Here is a 7,292-nt window from a genome sequence, read left to right on the forward strand (position 1 = left end):
AGTAAAGGAAAGTCAAGGGACTAATTAGTTTGATCTTCGAATCCTATTTATTTCCTAAGAAAAGATTGGGATTATTGAAGTTCAACTATATTGGCAAGATAACAATTAACAATTATGCTGTTGAATTGGATAACTCCTGAGTTACTGATTTCTTAACCAAAACCAAAAGGGGAAAAGTAAATCTACTAGAATAAGAATTCCTTCAGATGGGAAGCAATAATCATGTAAATAAAAGAAAGCAATCATAAGTCTGAAATACCTCAAAATATATTAAATAGAAAATCAATCTAAACATAGAGAGTCATAAATAAAATTGAGAAAAGAAATAAAAGAACATTGAACCTGGGATTGAGAGTCACTCCTAAAACTAAGAGAAGTCCTAATTCCTAATCCTAAGAGAGAGGAGAGAACCCCTCTCTCTAAAAACTACATCTACTCTTAAAATTGTGAATTATGAAAGCCTCATGATGAATGGATGTAATTTCCCACTTTATAGCCTCTAATCTGTGTTTTCTGGGCTGAGAACTGGGTCGAAAACAGCCCAAAAATCGCTGGAGAAGAATTCAATCACGCTGATTTTCGTCACTGCGATGCGGCCGCATGGAGCACGCGGTCGCGTTATCTAGCTTCAGGGAAACTATAGCATATTATCTATCAAATCGGAGCCCTGGAAGTTAGCTTTCCAACGCAACTGGAACCGCATCGTTTGGACCTCTGTAGCTAATGTTATAGCCGTTTGAGTGCGAAGAGGTCAGGCTAGACAGCTTAGCAGTTTCTCCAACTTCTTGTATTCCTTCCACTTTTGCATGCTTCCTTTCCATCCTCTGAGCCATTCCTACCCTGTAATCTCTGAAATCACTTAACACACATATCAAGGCATCTAATGGTAATAAGAGAGGATTAATAATAAGCAAATATAGGATCAAAGAAGCATGTTTTCAATCAAAGTACATAATTAGGAAGGCAAATGTAAAACCATGCAAATAGTATGAATAAGTGGGTAAAGAGTTGATAAAATCCACTCAATTAAGCATAAGATAAACCATAAAATAGTGGTTTATCAACCTCCCCACACTTAAACATTAGCATGTCCTCATGCTAAGCTCAAGAGAAGCTATAAGAGAGTGAAGAGGAATGAAATGCAACCTATCTATATGAATGCAGCTACATGCAAAATGTTTCTACCTACTTGGTTAAAAGTAAACAAATCTTTTAAGAACAAATATGAACTGGATTTCACTAATTCAAATCATAAAAATGAAGTACAAATAGACTTGCAAGAAGAAAATAGCTCATGAAAGCAGGGAACAAGGAATTGAGCATCGAACCCTCACTGGTAGTGTATACACTCTAATCACTCAAGTGTTTAAGGTTCGATTATCTCAATTCTCCACTATTCTTGCTTTCTAAGGCTTGCTCTTCATTTAACAATCAACATAAATTTAATGCACAAATACACAAATCAAAAGGTCTTTTAAGGGTTGTAATGGGGTTAGGGTCAAGGTAGGATTGTATTTGGCCAAGTGGACTAAAATTTGAATCCTTAATTAACTTAAACTTTCCACCTAACTTTAGACAATCCATGTAATCATAATACCACATCTAACTGTCCATTAACCATGTTTTCCACATATTCATGTATTCTAATTTCAAGTACAGTACATATGCATTGCTTTCACCATTTACTTTGGGGCATTTTGTCCCCTTTTTCTTATTTGCTCTTTTTTTTTCTTTTCTTTTTCTCACTTCTTTCTCTTTATATATATATATATATATATATATATATATATATATATTCTTTTATTTTTCTCAATGCATATGATTAAATTATTGGATGCATGAATCATGTCCTAAACATTTTTTTTTCACATTTTCATAAAGATATACAATTCCCAATTCTTAAACCAATTGTTTCCAAACCCACTTTTCCCATACTTAAATCATAAGCATTCTCACTAGTCTAAGCTAACCAAGGATTCAAATTAAGGACATTATTGTTTTCCGCTTAGAGTTAGTGATGAGCTAAAATAAAGAATAAAAGAGGTAAAATAGGCTCAAATTGGTTTGCAAAGGATAATGAAAGGGTAAGGCCATATGGGTATGTGAGCTCAGTGAAACAAAGGCCTCAATCATATAAGTGCATGCATACATCAAACCATGAAAATATATAATTAAGCAAGACAAGGATCATAATTTTAGAGAGAAGAACACACACCAAAAATAAAATATTGGTTGGTAAAATGCAACCAATTCAAATAAGCTAAAAAATCTCACAGGTTTTGTGTGTTCGAGCTCTAAACCTTGTTCCAGTATAATATTTCTTCAAACAAGTGTAACATTAAATTTTATTCAAATTAGTGAAATACTCTAAAAGGTTTCTTGAAAAAAGAAAATATTACTTCAACCAAGTGGTAAAATATGCAAAAAAATTCAAATATTCATGCAATTAAATATGCAAATGCAGCAATTAACAAAGAAAATATTGGTGTTGAAAAGAAGGTAACTAACCCCTGGAAGTCGGTATCGACCTCCCCATACTTAAAGATTGCACCGTCCTCGGTGCATGCTGAGATTTGCAAGTGGACGAGGGTTGTGGTTCCTCAGCTGGGGCTCTTTTTGTTCTTTTCCTTGTCGGTAGTTTGGGAGTAGCTTTCTCTTTACCCTTCTTAGTGGCCATCCTAAAAGGGAAAAAGAAAGTGACTTTTAAAGCTAAGGGTTAGAGCAAGGAAGAGAGCGGGAAAGGTGGTAATCAATGCACAATAAAGAAGAATGACGTTAACATACGCTCATGAGTACATGTGAAAAGGCATCAATGGAAAATAGCTAGTGCATATGATAACAATCGAATGCAAGGTGTTTATTGGCATGCAGGCAAAGGCATGAGTAGCATAGATCAAGCATTCAATGTCCAAGTTAGATTACAAAGTCTTTCAAACTAGCAACATGTGTGTAATGACAATTATATTGAATGAATAAGATATGAAAAAGGGTTTTCTGAAAAGCAGGCATTCAGAGTAGTAGGATAAAAGATACTGAAAAGCAGTGCACAATGCCATACGGGCGTTTTTACAAACACATAGCATCCATGGTAAATAATCTAATGAAAATAATAAATTGAACATGCAAGCAACCCTTTAAAAATAAATATATATAATTGTCAAATAATTCCTCTAATAATCCACAAGTAAAATATAGAAATAATGACCCAAATAAATTTCTAACACCAATGAAAATAATGCAATGAATGAAAGTATGCAAATAAATTAAAATAAAATAAAAAGAAAAATAAGAAGAATGAGAAGGGAAAGAAGATAAGAAAGGAAGAAGAAAGAAATAAGAAAAGATAAGAAAAATAAGGATTAGAAAAGAAAAGATAAGAAAATTGGCTGATCTGGATATTCTGTGCGCCGCTTGTGACGCGGACGCGTGAGTGACGCGGTCGCGTGGTGTGTGACAAGGTTAGGTGACGTGGACGCGTGGGTCATGCGATCGCGTGACCTGTTTTGTGCGATTGGCGCGAGTGCAGCCTCGCGGTCGCGCAACTCTCTGTTCGAAACTCTTTTGCCAAAAATATGGGTGACGCGATCGCGTGGGGCATGCGATCGCGTGAATGGCCATCTTTTAAAAACGACGCGGACGCGTGGGGCACGCGTTCGCGTGGTGAGTCTTGGGCTTCCAGCACGAGTCCAGCCCAACTCCAGCTCAACTTTCTGCCATACACCCATTTACGTCGACTTCTCAGAGCCACGCGGTCGCGTGGGTGACGCGATCGCGTGGGAAGCTATATTTCCAAATGGTCGCGTGGATCAAATTGTGCCATTAGCGTGCCTCCAGCCACGCTTTCGCGTGACTCTCTGTTCAATTCTTTTCTTCCCGACGCACATACGACGCGGACGCGTCAGCGATGCTGTCGCGTCGCGTGCGAAAATCCCTATTTTTTTTTTAATCTGAAAAAATGCAGAATGTAGTGTTAATATGAATGTGATGCAAAACTCCAGGTTCAATATAATAAAATAAAATAAAACTTGAAAACAAATAAAACTAAATAAAAATGAAAAATGAACGATCATACCATGGTGGGTTGTCTCCCACCTAGCACTTTTAGTTAAAGTCCTTAAGTTGGACATTTGGTGAGCTTCCTGTTATGGTGGCTTATGCTTGAACTCATCCAGGAATTTCCACCAATATTTGTAATTCTAATGGCCTTCGGGATCCCAAACTAGGTGCAGAAAGCCTTCAAGTAAGTTAAAGCAAGTGACAAGGTCCCAAGAGTATTGATTGCTAGAATGAATTCCGGGGTCCCAAATCTTGCTTTTGCGCCCGTCTTCAGGTTGATTATCATGATTCCATCCGGGTAATTCAGCTTTAGAATTCTCACTGAAGCGTCCAAACAACTTCCTAGACCCATTCAATTGAGCTCTACACCAACCTTTGCGTTTAAACTTAAAGCCTCCAACCATGATGAACCTTGCAGGACAATTCTTACCACTGGCCAACTTCCTCTTACTTTTAATGTTACAAAGAGCTCTAAGTTTACCATCCGTCTCCAGTAGCCCATATTCAAGTGGAATTAGAAAGCTAAGGGATATGAATTTTACCCACTTGAATGTTGTGAAGGATGATGGCAACTTAGGGGGAGGTATTTTTAATGAAATTGCAAGCTCCACTCCCTTGTGCTCTTCTCTGATAATTACCACCTCTTTGCAAGCTTCTTCAATTTCAACCTCTTCCTCTTGGTAGCTTTCTTCCAATTCAATCTCCTCTTCATTGCTTTCCAAGGGCATGGGAGGTTGTGCTTCTTCTTCTTGAATCTCCATCTCTTGATTAACCTCTACAAAGTCTTCAACCATGATCTTCCTTGGAGGTTGTACACCCTCCTCAACATCAAATGCAACCGTCTTGGAAGGAGGCTTTGTGACTGGACTTTCCAATGGAGGTACAGCATCTCCTAAGTCTGCAACCACTTCTTTCTTACTAATAATTGTTGCTTTGTCCAGTTGTTTAAATATAAAATCGTACTCATCCTCGATGATTTCCTTTCTATGACCACTCCTTTCAACTATTCTTTCATCTTCAAGGGTCTCTCCTACCTTTACCCGTAGGGCCTCCTCTAGCTCTTTATGAAGTATGGATTCGTGAAGATGATTCCTTTTTTCCTGTTCCATATCAATAGCATAATTGGGATCATCTTGCTCTTGGATTGATAGATGTGGGTTCTCTTCCATGGAGGGTGGTGATGGGATGAAAAGATCATTATGTGGTTGAAAAGGAAATGTACTAGAGCTTGAGGGTTGATTGTTGAAGGTATTTGGTGGTCTGATTTGGGTGACGAGAGCTTGTATAGTAGAGTTTAGATCGGCAAGTGCTTTCTCCATGGAGGTTTGGGGTGGATAAGAGGGTTCATTTGGCTCATAAGGTGGTTGGTATGGTGGATATAGGTTAGGGTCATATGGTGGTGTTTGGTGGTAAGGAGCTTGTGAGTATGGTGGTCCAGAGTTATTTTGAGGAGAGGGTTCATAGGCATATGGTGGTGGTTGTTGATAGTCCATTAGAGGTGGTTGTTGCCATGAGGGTTGATCAAATCCTTGTGGCTCCTCCCATCTTCGATTGTTCTAACCTTGATGCCTGTTCTCCTTGTAATTTCCTCTTCCTACAACATAATTGTAACCAGACTCATAGCCAAAGGGGTGAGAGTTCATAGTAGCAAATAAAAATAAAAATAAAAACAAATTTAAATTAAAAGGTTATTTAAATTTTGAAATTTGAAAATTTGAATTTTGAAATTTAAATTTTGAAATTTGATTTTTTAAATTTTTGAAATTTGAATTTTTGAAATTTGAAATTTGAATTTCGAAATAAGATAAGATAAGATAAAAATTTTAAAATAAAAACCAATAACCTCTTAACTTAAGAAAAAGCAAAAATAAAAACAAAAATAAAAACAAATAAACAAGCAGAAAGTAAATATTTACAATAACCAATAATAAGGCACACGTTTGCAATTCTCCGGCAACGGCACCATTTTGATGAGAGAACTTTTGCGTGGTCTAGAAATTTGCGGATAAATCCTCGTTGCAAGTATAGTTTCTAAACCTTCAAAAGTCCTTTCATACAAACATTTTGGTTGTCACAAGTAACAAACCCCTTTGAAATTGATAACCGAGTATTCAAACATCGGGTCGTCTTCTCAAGGAATTGCAGGGAGGTATGTTCTTATTATTGGTTATGAGTTTGTAAATTGGGATTTTGGAAGTAAGGTGGGAATATGTTATATGACAAATAATTTAAATGGCAATTAAAAATAAATAAATACTGTAAAGCAACTTTTGGCAAGGTATGAGAAATTAGAAGTCCAGTCTAGTTATCCTTATCAATAACAATGACAGTCGAATCTTAATTCCACTTAGTTAACCTTTACTAAAGTAAAGGAAAGTCAAGGGACTAATTAGTTTGATCTTCGAATCCTATTTATTTCCTAAGAAAAGATTGGGATTATTGAAGTTCAACTATATTGGCAAGATAACAATTAACAATTATGCTGTTGAATTGGATAACTCCTGAGTTACTGATTTCTTAACCAAAACCAAAAGGGGAAAAGTAAATCTACTAGAATAAGAATGCCTTCAGATGGGAAGCAATAATCATGTAAATAAAAGAAAGCAATCATAAGTTTGAAATACCTCAAAATATATTAAATAGAAAATCAATCTAAACATAGAGAGTCATAAACAAAATTGAGAAAAGAAATAAAAGAACATTGAACCTGGGATTGAGAGTCACTCCTAAAACTAAGAGAAGTCCTAATTCCTAATCCTAAGAGAGAGGAGAGAACCCCTCTCTCTAAAAACTACATCTACTCCTAAAATTGTGAATTATGAAAGCCTCATGATGAATGGATGCATTTTCCCACTTTATAGCCTCTAATCTGTGTTTTCTGGGCCGAGAACTGGGTCGAAAACAGCCCAGAAATCGCTGGAGAAGAATTCAAACACGCTGATTTCCGTCACTGCGACGCGGCCGCATGGAGCACGCGGTCGCGTCGCCTAGCGTCAAGGAAACTATAGCATATTATATATCAAATCGAAGCCTCGGACGTTAGCTTTCCAACGCAACTAGAAACGCGTTGTTTGGACCTCTGTAGCTAAAGTTATAGCCGTTGAGTGCGAAGAGGTCAGGCTGGACAGCTTGGCAGTTTCTCCAACTTCTTGTATTCCTTCCACTTTTGCATGCTTTCTTTCCATCCTCTGAGCCATTCCTGCCCTGTAATCTCTGAAATCGCTTAACACACATAT

Source organism: Arachis ipaensis, chromosome B8, assembly GCF_059453495.1.
Source record: "Arachis ipaensis isolate K30076 ecotype BB chromosome B8, ASM5945349v1, whole genome shotgun sequence".
In the NCBI taxonomy this organism is placed as follows: Eukaryota; Viridiplantae; Streptophyta; class Magnoliopsida; order Fabales; family Fabaceae; genus Arachis; species Arachis ipaensis.